Source organism: Bombus affinis, chromosome 18, assembly GCF_024516045.1.
Source record: "Bombus affinis isolate iyBomAffi1 chromosome 18, iyBomAffi1.2, whole genome shotgun sequence".
Lineage (NCBI taxonomy): Eukaryota > Metazoa > Arthropoda > Insecta > Hymenoptera > Apidae > Bombus > Bombus affinis.
The window spans coordinates 1,206,238-1,220,502 of NC_066361.1; the positions used below are offsets into that span (position 1 = coordinate 1,206,238).

General features: G+C 49.0%; 1 long non-coding RNA gene and 1 other non-coding gene across 2 annotated transcripts in view; one reads left to right on the forward strand and one right to left on the reverse strand.

Moving 5' to 3' along the window:
• The window catches only part of LOC126926697 (uncharacterized), a 154,975-nt gene that overhangs the window by 40,876 nt on the left and 99,834 nt on the right, over positions 1-14,265 (forward strand). The gene's annotated exons all lie outside the window — the stretch shown is intronic.
• Trnah-gug (transfer RNA histidin (anticodon GUG)) lies at positions 13,806-13,877 on the reverse strand. The gene has a single exon. It is a non-coding gene; the product is annotated as a tRNA-His (tRNA).

Consider the following 14,265-nt stretch of genomic DNA (forward strand, 5'->3'; position numbering starts at 1 on the left):
CGCTGCTGGTTTTGATTTATTCACATGGCACTGTGTGGTCACTGGTAAATGCACCTTTCACTTGGTCTGGCCCGAAGGATCAAAATGTTTCGACTGTTCGCGGAGAGACGCAGCATTAGCCTCGTCTATATTCGGTACGGTTGATCGATGCTTAAAGGGTGTCGTAACCACGGTAGTGCGTTGAGTTTTTGGATCTCATAAGTGTAGGGTAGCACTCACTTGGAACGGCAGGTCTTTTTTTGCGAAAGCGTCCGGTATCGATGTAAAGAGATGCGCATGGGTCTGTCAGACAGTCGCTATCTTGGTATGGGGACCCCATTATTCATGGCAGGGTTATAGAATCTTCATTAGCTTGTTGCACTGGTAGTGCCACCTGTACGTACAGGTAACGATACGTAGCCTTAGATGAATATACCGAATGTATCGTGCCATCTGGAGACTATTACAAGTCATGACAGTTAGGTGTCGAGCACCGAGTGACACCTACGGAGCTGGGCGCGTACTACGGTGTTACGTCTAGCGACACTCTAACTAGACCAGGCCACACACTACGGGCAAGATGGCAACCAGATGACCGCACATCCTTACTGCGTACCGTCAATAGTCTTAAGGACCATAAATCTCTTGAATTTTCTAGCTAAGGTCCTTCAGACCGAACAAACATCTCTTTACTGAATCGGTTTCTAAAGTTTATCGTTTACTACGGGAGGATACGGGAAAGTTAGTATTTCTCGCGTATGATGCTTCACACTAGCAACATCATCTCGGGGCGGTTAGCATCCACCAACATGGTAAATAACCAATTAACAGCGAAGTCTATTTCCCTTACTTTTCTAACGAAAACTTGTTCTTAACGAATCAGCTCATCTCGTCTCCTTAGACTCGCCCATCACAAGTTTTCATGCGCAGTATCATCTTCACAGAAACTCAGTCTTTATACATTTTTTGAGCCGTCACCACCTAAGCTTACGTCGCGTACTCTACGCTGTAACTTTGTCTACCAATCGAAACCTACTTATACTATAACAATTCATATCTCTCTAGTCAACAAGTAGTTCGAATAAACTTAATTTATAACTTGTTATATCAGTGTTATATTTAATTTAATAACCTCCATTATCCTAACAGAAATAGGGTATCGATCATTTCGTGGCGTTTATTGTCTAAAGTTAACGGGCATTTACGGCTCCCGTTGACGTGCTTCTTCACGGTTCACTCTCTCCACGAGTAGTCGAAACAAACCATACACCATTTAATCATTGTTAAAACTTACAACATAATTAAACATGTAGCGGTACACTACAGTAAAATCCATAACGGTTTCCGTCCAGTGATCCCGCAACACAAAAGCCGTGTTGACCTATAGTTAAGTTTATCATAGATCCGACAACCTTAGGCGGTTACCGTAGGTCAATTAGAATCATCGTTTTTGTCGTAATAATATGCCTTCGCTTCGACTACAGGAAAAGACAAAATCGTAAACAAGGTCGAGATCTCAGCGACCGTTGGGATCTTTCGAGAACACCTTCGAAAGGAAGACCCCGACGCCTTTTGTCAACCCCGACGGTTATGAATATAGCGAATAGGGAATCGAGGCAACCTTTTGTCATCGAGTCATACGAGCAGTAACAGTTAAGTCGATACTTCCCCCGCGCCGATATATTTGTAATCTCGAATTAATCCAGCAAGTTGTGCTATACGACTAGTGTACACTTAGGGTATATGTTAATAAATAATATCGTTAAATATACTCAAGTGCTTCTGAATCCACTATCGCCTACTACCACCTCTAACATTATCTATCACGATGCGATACAGCTGACCAAACCTTAATGACCTTCCAAAATACACAAACCTTTCATCGTGCACCAAACCCAACAGGAAGAGTGCCAATAACCAAAGCAAACGAAGAATGATCATCGACTCACCTTAGTGTAGACTTCGGCGCTGGACAGTTCGTTCTCGATGACCATCGCGATAATGGCAAACATGCCCATGACCAGCGCGTAGTCGCTGATGCATTTTCGCATCGAAAACAGGGCCTTTCTTCTACCGAGCCGGGAGCCAACGTTCGGTTTATGTTTTGAGCCCGGTCTTATGCTGCCCGAGGGTCCTTTCACTTGGCCACCGCCGTCTAGTACGCGGCATTCTGAATGGACGCTGATCAGGGCGATACCGGTGTCCTCATCCGGTAACGCCACCGCCGAATCCCCCCCACAACGCCCAACCCGTGACGCCGCTGCTATTCCGCATCACCCCCGGGATTAAGAGTGTCGACACAGGCTTCTGTAACTTTTTTTTTACGTGGAGGAAATCCGCACGGACACCAGGCCACTTCGGCGGGGGGGGGGGGAGGGAGTGGCATGGTAGTGCCGGACTCCAACCGATTAAAACCTCCGCGATGGCCGACTCGGCTGCGATCGAAAGAGGACCGGGAACCGGTGCGAGTTACACACCGGGACACTTACGCGCACAAAATGCATCGTCTCCGGAGCCGTACAAGGCATTCTGGTTCCCCTACCGGACTGCCTGGCGGTCCCGAGGCGCTGATCCATCAGCACCTAACTTTGACCCCACCGGCCGGAACGGCGGCCCTGGAGCGCCTTGTCCAAGCGTGCCCGCCGCGTCTGCCGCGCCCCCGCCGCTTGATCCTCTCGGAGTGGGAGCTCGGCACCCTAGCTCTCCCCGCTGCCACCTTCCGCAACATAACCTGTGCACAGAAGGAGTTCACGACCCTCCTCCCTCTCTCTCTAGCCAACAGTGCCGCGAGCATCGCCTGTGGCGAGAGATCCCACCTGATTTCCGCGATGAGATCGCGGCGCAGCCGCGCCCACGCCGGACAGAACTCTAATGTGTGCTGCTCCGAATCCACGCTCGCATCGCAGTGGTGGCAACGCGCGGTCGCTTCCTTCCTGATTCGGTGCAAGTATTCGCCAATGCGCCCGTGCCCGGTGAGCACCTGCATCTCCCTGTATGTCAGGGGGGCCAGACCCATCCAACCACACATCCTAGTTTGGAAGGACGGCCTTGAGAACCCTTAACCCCGCCATCTGTCGAGCAGGGCCCGTCGAGCCCGACCCTCAACGTCGTCGCCTACCGTCCCGTTCCCGTCCGATAGACCCCGCGTGTGGAGGTAAATTTCGTGACACCTCAGTACCTGCAGTTCGAGCGGGGGGAACCCGGCGAGTACCGCCGCTGCTGCCGCCGAAATGGTGCGCAAGCCCCTCACTACCCTGATGGCCACCGTCCTGAGCAACCTCCTGACCTTCAGGAGACTGCGGCGGCTGGCCATTAAGTCCTCTGCCCAGATCGGAGCTCCATAGAGGCGTTTCGATAGCACCACGCCGGCAGCAGACGTCCTAATGCATTCGCCGTCGCCTCGACCGATGGTGCCAGGCGCTCGAAGTGAGCGCGGAAGGTCCAGTGACTGTCGAGGGTCAGGCCCAGGTATATCAGGCTGGTTCCGACCTCGATCTCAGCCCCCTTCAATCTTAGGCGATAGCCCGCTGGATGCGGACCGTGATCGGCCCTGCGGCAGAACCACATTGCCTCAGATATCTCAGGGGACACCGTCAGCCCCAATCCCCTGATCGCAGCGACCACGCGGGCCACAGCCATTTCCGCCAGACGGACGGTTCCGTCCCACACCGCGCCCCAGACCAGCATCAACGTAACGTTGGCATAGCACGCCAGCGCCGAGTCCGGGGGCATCGGCACTCGAAGCACCGCATCGTACGCGATGTTCCATAGTAGTGGACCCAGCACGGAGCCATGCGGGACCCCGCGGTATACCGCCCTCTCAACCACCCCCCGCCACGGACGGTGTAGGAGATGCTTCGATCCCAGAGAAATGCCCGGACCACACCCCGTAGATACGCGGGTGACCGATGAAACTCGACGGCCCGGTGTATCCTGTCCCAGGGGATGCTTTTGAAGGCGTCGACCACGTCCAGCGACACGACCAACGCCACGTAACCGCGCCGTTCGGCCCCGTCGACCAGGGAGCGGACACGGGCCACAGCCTCGGCCGTACACCGTCCCCTCCGGAAGCCAAACTGGCTATCGTGCAGTCCGGGAACACTCCGGGACAGGTGCGACTCCAGACGGGTCGCCACCACTCTTTCCAGTAGTTTACCAACCCCGTCCAAAAGGCACACCGGCCGGTTGTCAGAAGGCGAGTCCAGAGAGCGTCCCGGCTTCGGCAGCAAGACCATTCGTGCCTCTTTCCACAAGATGGGGAATTTGCCCCGAGACAGGCATCTGTCAAATAGACGCAGTAATCTTGGGGCCAAGACCCCGGCGACGTCCTTCCACAGGCTGGTCGGGACTCCGCCGGGGACCGGAGCCTGCCGTGCTCCGATCCTCCCGACAGCCTCGGCCAATGCTTCCTCGGTGACTCTCGATTCCGGTCTCCAACTTCCCGCGGGGTCCCATGGCTCTTCCTCCGAAGGTTGGGGTTGCTGCTCCTCCTCATTGGTGGACCGGTTATTTTCCTCGTCCGTCGCTCCCGGAAACAGGGTGCTGACAATCTCCTCTAGGAACCGGGGATCCATGCTCTCCGTTGTGGAATGCGCCCATGGACGAAATTTTTTCAGTACCATCTTATAATGGAGCCCCCAGGGGTCGGAGTGGAGGCTGGTCAGAAACTCGCCCCACGCCCACCTCTTCGCCTCCTTGATGGCTCGCTGCAGGGGCCTCCGCGCTTCGCGGTAGGCCTCATACAGACGAGCCACCGTGGCTTCGTCCTCCCGCCGTCTACGGCGGGATCTGGTGTAACGGCGCCGAGCACGGATGCACGCCTCGCGGAGACTAGCGATCTCCTCGGGCCACCAGTACGCCGCGCCGGCACGGCGCGGGGCTCCGGACCGCGGCATACATGAATCGCATATCGCATGCAAGTCGCGCATCAGCCGGGTCGCTCCCGCCTCCGCGTCCTCGTCGGTCGGAGATTCTTCCGATCAGGCGACGGTTATAGCGGCCGCAGCCATAAAGTCCTCGTTGCAGTGGGTCGCCTCCCACCGCGGGAATCCTCTTCTCCTTCCCGGTGGGCCAGTGAGTCCGCTCGCATCGAGCCAAGGGTCGCCCATCGCACCCCTGACCGCCACCTCCATCAAAATGTAGAGGTGGTCCGAGAGGGTCTCCTCCGGGGACACGCCCCATCCGGAAACACAGCGGGAAGCGGCTGGGCTTGCCCACGCGAGGTCCACTGTGGACTCTCTCCGCCACGCCACACACGTACTGGTCGACCCTCGGTTTATAAGCCGGAGGTCGAGCGCGGCCGCCCTGTCCTGTACGACGCGCCCCCTTCCGTTGGTCCTACGGGAGCCACACGCCGTTGAGTGGGCGTTGAAGACCCCGAGGACCAGTGACGGACAGGCGCCCAAGCGTCTCACACAAGCCGCGAGCACGTTCAGGAAGGAGGCGTACACCGTCCGGCTGATTGGGCGACACGTATACTGCCTACACGGCTAGGTTGCCCCATTTCGCGGCCACGATGCCCCGTCCCCGCTCGCTCACCGAGCAGGAACGGCTTCCCTCGCTCCCGTTCCAGAATATGGCAACCGAGGCGGTTAGGTCCCCAGCACCCCGTGACGCGTGGGAGTTAGGTTGGGGTTAGGTTGGGGTTAGGTCACCTTGACGGGTAATTCCTTTAGCGTGGACGCCATCCTTTCGGCCAGTCGGGATGCTTCACTCCCAGCGTCCTGTCCTGATATCTCGAACAGCATCGCCCCCGTGACGGCCTTCCTGAGTCCCGGCTCCCTGATGTCAAGTTCGGAGAGCTTAATTTCCCTCATCACTATTGACATCGCCTCCCTGTACGAGAAGACCGTGCCGTCCCTCACGGTGAGCAATACCGCTGCACATCGTGGGGGTCGGGGAAGGCCGAGTACCTTCTTCTCGCGCGTGTCCCGTCCACCGGCGGCACGTCCCTTCCCATTCGTGGCAGTCCGCGCTCCGTCACCACCTCCCGCTCACCGCATGAATTCTCGCCCCGCGCGGGGACGCACCGGGGACCGAGCGGCCACCTCCGCAAAAGTCCTCATCTTTATCCCCGACCCGCCATCGCCGGCCGCCGCCCCGCGTGCCGAGACTCCTGTTCGCAGCGTCGATGACGACAGAGACGGCGGTACTCGGCCCCCGAATCTTGCGCCCTCGGTCGGCGCCTGGGCCGTTGGGAGAGGTTGCGCTGCTGGCTTTCTGTTCTTTCGCCTAGCACTCCCCCCTGTGACGGTCGTGAATCCTGCCTCGTCAGCCGACGACTCGATGGTCGACCGCGAGGTATGTCTGGACACCCGTAACCGTGCTTGCACGGTTGTTGCGATGGCGGCAACTTCCGTATTTCGGAGGATCGCTCCCGCTGGCTTTATGTCCCGCCACCACTCATCCAACTTGCGGAGGAGCAGGTTCTTGAGATCCTCCAGCGGGTCTCGAGGTCTCGGGCCACTGTGTCTCGGTTTGTCCGCTTCCCTGCTGTTGGTGCTAACCCCCAGCCCGTCGGGACAGCGGGAGCGGCGCGACGCTGACCAGGGTCGCGGGGTTGGCTGGGGTAGCGGACGCATAGTCATTCCCGTAGGGTTCCCGGGGACTTTTTATTTCGTCCCCCTCGCAGAGGTGATCCACCCATTTGTCCCTCGCTCTAGCTGTTAGGGCCCTCGGCTGTCCTCTCCGCGCGCTCACTAGTCAGCCGTTCCACCGTCTCCCGGAGACAGCTAACCTCCCTTTCCAAAAGGTGCACCCTCCTCCGCAGGCATAGGCCTTCCTCTTCCTCCAGACCGTGGGGCGGTTTCGCGCTCTCCCTGGTCGCATGTTCCTCGACCGATCCGGTCCCCGCCACGTCGCTTCGCGCCATGTCGCTGCCGTCGGCACCGCCGCGGTTGGCAGCAGCGGCCGCTATTGGGGTAGCGTCACTCGGACCGGTAGACACTCGGCGTCGGTGTCGGGGTCAGTGTTCACCCCGCGTCTCGCACCTCTCTTCTTCCTTTTTCCCGGGGCCGGCAGCCATGCGGAGTCCGAATCCCCCGCGGAATTGTGTCCCGCCGCCGAGTACAGCGTACCGTGTCACCGTCGCGACCGTTGGCAGCGAAGGCGGCCAAGGCGGCACCCTCTGCGGTTGGTTGGACTCTTGTTCGCATTCGTCTTGAATGCTTCCAGCTTGTGTTTCTGTGTGTGCAGGTCGTTTGCAAAGAGGGATGTTTTGCCCCTTTGCCACGTGGGAGGAAGAGCGGCGCTGTTGTAACTTAGCTCCGGAGAGCCCGTTTGAGATGATTGAGCCATCATCAATCTAGTTAATTCAATATAAAATAACTAGTCGAGATGCGGTGATTCGGGTCAGAGCTTAGTAGCGTTGGATTTTTCACTAGCACGTTTGCGAACACTTGGCTAGGTTTGTTAGATTCGCTTTCGACAGATGGGCATCACGTGTAGTTTTGTGCACTTCACAGGGCACTGGACACACGTCTGCACACTTCAGCACTCACCAGCAAACTGACGAAATTATGTGACTCCATTTTGCACATAGGTCTACTGATTCGTAAGATCAAACACGATCGATAATGTTACTAACCGACAGACGTCTTGTTAATCAATGATATTGTTCGTACCATACAAATATTAACAACATTACTGATCGTGTGCGATCAACATTGAAACGATTATTGGTATTGTGGTTGAAAATTGACGAACCTTCAGATACATATTTTGAAATATTAATTATATATAATATCAGAGTATTGATAATAGTATTTATTGGCTGTGTAATGTCGAAGTGTAATATTTTATGAAACAATCTGCGTAATGTTGCATCTACATTGGATTTGTTCGTAAACAATTTATAATTCGTAAATTGCACGCGAGCTCTAGCGTTGAAGAATTAGATTTCGGGTCAAAATGAAAATCTATCCATATTCTTACCGTTTCCTGGAAATTAAGTTAAGAATACACAAAAGTAAATACGATCAGATGAAGAATCCTTCATACTCTACTATAAATGGATAACCAATTTGACTAACTGCATAGCGCAAGATATGTAATTCGAAATCTATTGGTCACTGTATATATACGGTAACCTATGAAAATATTTAAACGCTTATAGAAACTTTGCTATGCATGACATTTAGAATCTGAAAATGAACAGAAATATATATATCGTGTCTCTAAGAGTATAATCATCGTACGCTAAATCGTAACTAATATTGTATCACGTGTAATCGTGTAAGATATTGAGAACATTACTATCAATCTCCATTAACCAATACCATTTTATTATTAATCGTACGAGCTTTTAGTCCGACCCTCTTCCGAATCAATTTTTTATCCCTTTTTTCGTTTCCTATTGCGAAAGGGAGTCGAGAATGGCTCCAATGGTACTGACGTCTCAAGGCGGAAAAATTTGGTTGATACTGCGCCGCGAGCGAAAACAGACACGCGAGGTGCAAATATAATTACCATCTGCCGAAACACGGTATGTGATATAGTAACGCGGCGCGGGAAATGTACGATGAAAAAAATGTATTGTATGTCGCGAGAATAAATGGCGAACGAAGAATAATGGGATTTAAAAGCATGAGTAGCAGATGCACGATAAATATGAAGTACAGCTACACGCAGAGTACACGTGACTAGAAAACGTGTCCCGAAGGTATATCAGAGGAAAGTAGAGCAGGCACTTTCGGTGTTTTCTTCGCATAACGAGTAGGATGCCTGCTCTGACAACCTTAGGGTTCACTAACAAAGTTGGAGTCTTAGTTGTGACTTGTGATAGGCGTTTCAACTCCGAACTCAACTCCGAAATAATTCGATGTTTTTCAATGTTGAGGTTATTCGGTGTAAAAAGAGAGAAAAACGCGTGGATAAAGTGCAAGGTACAAAATATATATTTAATTTAATAGTGAAGTGTAATAATAAGTAGGAATACAATTTGAGCTCGTCCAGATCCGCACGCTAGCAGTTTTATCTTATAACTGAAAAACCCCGAAGCCAGCGTCGCCTGTCAATTGTTTATGGTCTGCCTTCATACTAGTCATTTTCTATATGATGTCGATGGCTTCAGTGCTTGAGAAAACTTAAAAGACCAGATGTAGAGTTTTCGTAGAAGTGGTGATCACTTCAACAAATATTATGCTCGTTATGGCCATGATGAAGGCGAATCATAATAGTCCTGCCGAGGTCGTTAATCTGGACGTATAACAAATAGTACAATATTAATATATCAAATAAATATAGTAAATATCGATATCATTTGTTAGGGGATGCATTTTGAGCATAGTGAATTTATGTTGAACAGTTTTTGGGTACTAGATTGAAATTAGATAATAATGTTGTTGCATATGTTATAGATTTACTCGTTAATTTGAAGGAGATGATATTGTCCAGGCGCCGTTAATTCACTGGATATGTCGCCCTCAAACAGGATGTCTAAATTTTGGATTATATATATTACTGATAGAAAGTATTTTATCGGTACAATCATGAGTTTTGATAAAATATAGCATAGTGTCGAGTCACTAGGAGAAAGGAGGTCGGTCGTAAAAAATGGCAGTAATTGCATAATAACTAAGGACGAGCCAAATATAACAGCATGACTCAACGGCTAGCGGGTGGTTGTGTCTATCAAAAACAAAAAAAATTTGAAAGATCTTAGTTTATAGGACTTGTTGAGATCAATGTCACGCGGTCGATACAATGTTTGAGTAGGCTGTGTTTAGACACACAAAATAATTTATAAAACAAACAATTCTTATATTTGATTTAAGAAATGATAGCTCGCTTGCGAGCAATATTTATTAGACTGTGGCTGAAATTCAGTTGAGCATTTGAATTTAAGGATTAAATAACTAACGAATGAGTTTTTGATCTATAAAGCACGAATGGCACAGATGATAACAATGTAGCGAGCGTTCGTGCTTGGCAGGTGTATCATTTTGTTTTGTTAATCTAGTGGATGGGTATTATACTGCGATGACTTTAAATTTGTAGATTTAAATAATGGGATTGATTGAGATTATTATAGGGAGTGGATGATCACTATATTGCAACATGAGAGTTGTATAGTACGGATAGAGGTAATCGAGTGGAGATAATGGCTAATTATTGATAAACAGCATAAAATGCACTTGCACTAACACGTAAATTCAATCGAGGTTGTTAGTTAGAATTACGTTGCAGGCTAAGGTACATATTATATGACTGCACGTTTTTCTGGATAAAACACGCATGATGTTAGAACAATGGACGATACTCGCGAGCGTGATATGGTTTACACTTGCTCATCTTGCTCGACCACCTAGCGATTTTGGTACTGTATCACATTCGAGTTCCGAAAATAATAACGAAAAGTATTATGCCTGGTAGTCGGCGCCACGTTACGTACGATATTAGATCTATCATGCGAGATATGGAATCTATTTCGCAAGCGATGGTCCCGAGTAACGTGCATGATAATATAGTTCACGTCTTCTTGGCCAGACGTCCCTACCTTGGCTGCTGACCATGGTGTAGTCGGGTAGAAGCAAGCTCCCAATTTTTGGTGATTTATGTCCTATAAATTTAATATTTATATTTGTTAAATGTAATGGATTTGTGAACACGTGCCTGACGAGCCGAGTAAGAGTAAAATTAAAATTAAATTAAAAGTAAACAAAAATTTTAGAAATTACTTACTTCTAACGGAAGAATATGCGACATAGGGACATACAAATGCGAACTTAGAGACTTTTATGTATCCACGCTCCTTCTGCCAACATAATTACAAAAGTTGCGGTTTACTTATAAAGTAATTGATGATTTATGGGGTATGTGAGGGTTGTTATTATACATAGGTTGATAGCTCTTGTTGTGACGATTGGCTTTCCTTATAGATTACGACTAGCATTTTTTCTAAACTATGCTCTTTATTTAAACAAATATGGATAAGTTTATAACAGACGAAAGAATTGCCGCGCAGGGGGGTTTGGAACGCCCAGGCCATTTCGGTGTAGGGTGGGGTAGGTGGGAAGGCCCGTGGAAGTTAATGTTTCCACGCAAACTTCCCCTTCACTGGTCGAGGTTTGCGAAAAGTACAGGGACTGAAGGTGCCTGTTGAACAGAAAATAAAAGAAAAACCGTGTCATCTCTCGAGGATGGGAATGTTGAAGGAATGATGCTGGCGAAGAGAGGACGTACCTCGTACGCGGGGGTTTGAAAGGAGTGGAAAAGAGGCGAAGATGACCGTAAGGATAGAGAAAAAAGCGACTCTAATGACAAATGGATTGTCCAGACGAGTAGGAAGGAAAGAAGACGGGAGAGATAGAGAGGAGCTAGAACGAGGAAAGGAGGCCACCTGCTAACGAAGGCCAGAAGGAAAGGTTGCCTAGAACTCGAAACAGACCGGAGGCCCTCTTGATCAAATTCCGGGAGGGTGGGAAATGGCTCCAGACATATAAGGAGCATATGTTAGCGAGGCTCTGTGTGAAATCATAGGAGTCAGACGGACGAGGAGCGGGGATATTGTCGTGGTACTGAAAGCGGGAATGAAAGGAGGTGTCATTGCCCTTAGAATAAAGGAGGTAATAGTGGACAAGGTCCTTGTTTCCTCCCTGCAGGTATTGGTAGAGATTAGTGACATCGACCCACTGGAAAGTACGGAGAACCTTAAACAGAGCATCATTAGAAGGCTGATGATCAAGGATGCCAGCGAGGTCGAGATTAAATCGTTAAGGGCCTCATTATAGCCACAATGCGGGTCCTCCGTAAGATAGTTAGATTCTATAGGTGCCATGAGATTGGGCATATGTCTGAGAAGTGCACGATCTGCCCTGGCAATGAACGTTGTCGTAAATGCAGCGCAACGGATCATTCGATGGTAAACTGTAGTAACGGTCCTAGGTGTACGTTGTGTATTAGGGGTCCGAGGTACGGTCTATACACGTTATAGGGTCGTCAGCTTGCCCCACGTATAGGAGACTGATTAAAAAAGGGACAGTCACAAGACAAGCACCCTGAATGTTCTGCAAATCAAGTTCAATAAGAGTAAGCCTACGCAGGACCTGATGCAGCAGTTTGCCTGGACGCGCCGGGTCGACGTTGTATTCATCTCAGAACCTAATCGACAGTTCCCCTTCTGGTATATTGATAGGAAGGGGGATACCGTCCATCCGGGCAACGAGATTTAATGCTTCTACTCCTGCGAAGATACGTTGACTGAACAGGAGGTATATGTGGGAACAAGAAAAGGGAAGCGTACCGCGTGAGTGGCTACTGCTCGCCCAACGTCAGCTTGAACATCTTTGTCGAGTACGCGAAAAGACTCCACATATCTATTGGGGCAGCCGCGAGGAGATGCAAGGAAGTTATCATCTCAGGATACTTCAATACAAAATCTAACGCATTGGGTGTCACCAAGACTGACAGAAAGAAAAGAATGTCTCTAGTGGTTCTGGATAGGAGCCAACTTGTTCCTATTAGGGTATTAGGAGGAGTTTCGTAAAAATTACGAGCGTTAGTGGTAGACTCTTTAAGAAGTATAAAGACTTTGTAGTCCTTGGAGACTATAGCGTCTCGGATCACAGTTACGTGCTACACGAATTTAAAGGCTTGGTTATGCCTAGTAATAGGGGGCATTTTAGGTATTCGACGCAGGATATAATGCTGGAGATGTATTTTAAAAACTTTGACGACAAGAAGGTTAAGTTATTGGGAGCTCGGACAGACGTGACGGAATATCAGGAGGATTCCCTGCAGAAAACTGCGTCAACGGGAGTCGTAAATTCCCGTTACGACTGTAATAATCGACACCACGAATAGTTCGATCCCCTTATTTCGGTTAGGATAATGTAGGTGCTTGTTGTAGTATAACACTGCGATTAACAGGGTTATAAAAATGTATATTTCCAACACTTCTTACACCAATGAGTTACACCGTTGCGTATGATATAAAGGGCGTAGACGAGAGTCATAGAAGAAGGCCCTTGTGTCGCAATAGAAGTAGCGACTGAACAGACCAGACTTCGACTCAACCGAATGACTAGACCTTGACTTTGACTGTTCGTTGCTTATGAGAACCAGTAGAGTTGACCGTCCTGATGGCGTAGAAGCAGTAGAAGAAGTAGGAGCAATCGGAGCAGTCGGAACAGTAGGAGCCGTAGGAAATGTCGGGACTCTATGACCTGTGAGAGCCGGATGAACTCTGAAGTTCGTTCTGATGTGATTACGGAGGAAAGCTCGGTATGGATGTGCCCTATGAACGAAGAACGCGGATTCGTTGCTCATAATTTTAGTTAGGGAACTGCGGGCAATGATCCGCGATGCCGATGGATTATGACCAATGTTGGGAATGAAGATAGGAGGAAGAAACCTTCTACCAACGTGGTTCATGGGCGACATTGTTTATGGGAAAAACCAGCTTTTCCGTTAGACTATTATTTGGTTTTTCCCATTAGGTGACTACCTGCTTTCTCCGTAATTTGTAAGAATGTACATAGACCTAAGGTCTGTTTTATGTACCAGCTATAAACCGAAAATACTTGCAGGATTAAAAAGTCTTTCCGGGAAAACAGATTGACTTAAACCGTATGTGCGAACAATGACTTTAGAGATTAAAATTTATGGTGGGTCCTTGGGCTTATTGAGGGTTTCTCTAACGGTATTTGGACCTTGACGGTCAGACAATGAAAGACGTCGCGCGGACCTTTTCACGAGACGTAACAAAGAGAATCCTGATTCAATTGCAAATTTTTATTTTTATTAATGCTTAGCCAAGAAAACATTTGAGAAAATTAAATAAACAAAAAAAAAATAAACCTCCACCGTGACAATGTACATTGGCACATTGCCGTGACCAGGATTCGAACCTGGGTTACTACGGCCACAACGTAGTGTCCTAACCATTAGACGATCACGGCTATTGGAGTTTTACCTGTAAACATTCTGAGTGATCGATGATAACTACCAACAATGACCTAGTTGACACATCAACCATGAAGATCTTAGTACACTGAGACAATTGTGATTATTCCACTCATCTATAATTCAAACTGGCTGTAATTCAAATCATATGCATATATATATATGTACATTTATGATTTATGAATTCTAGAGACGCGATAAGATTTTTATGAAAGGAACGTAATAATTGTACAATATTTTGCAGGAAATAGTTAATTTAATGATTGTTTTCCTGTGAAGCATAAGTAATGCTAGAGATATTTGGCAAAAAATGAAGGCTATATCTGCAATTGCCACTGAAAAATGTGTAACTGCTACACACATACGTAAATATAATACATGACA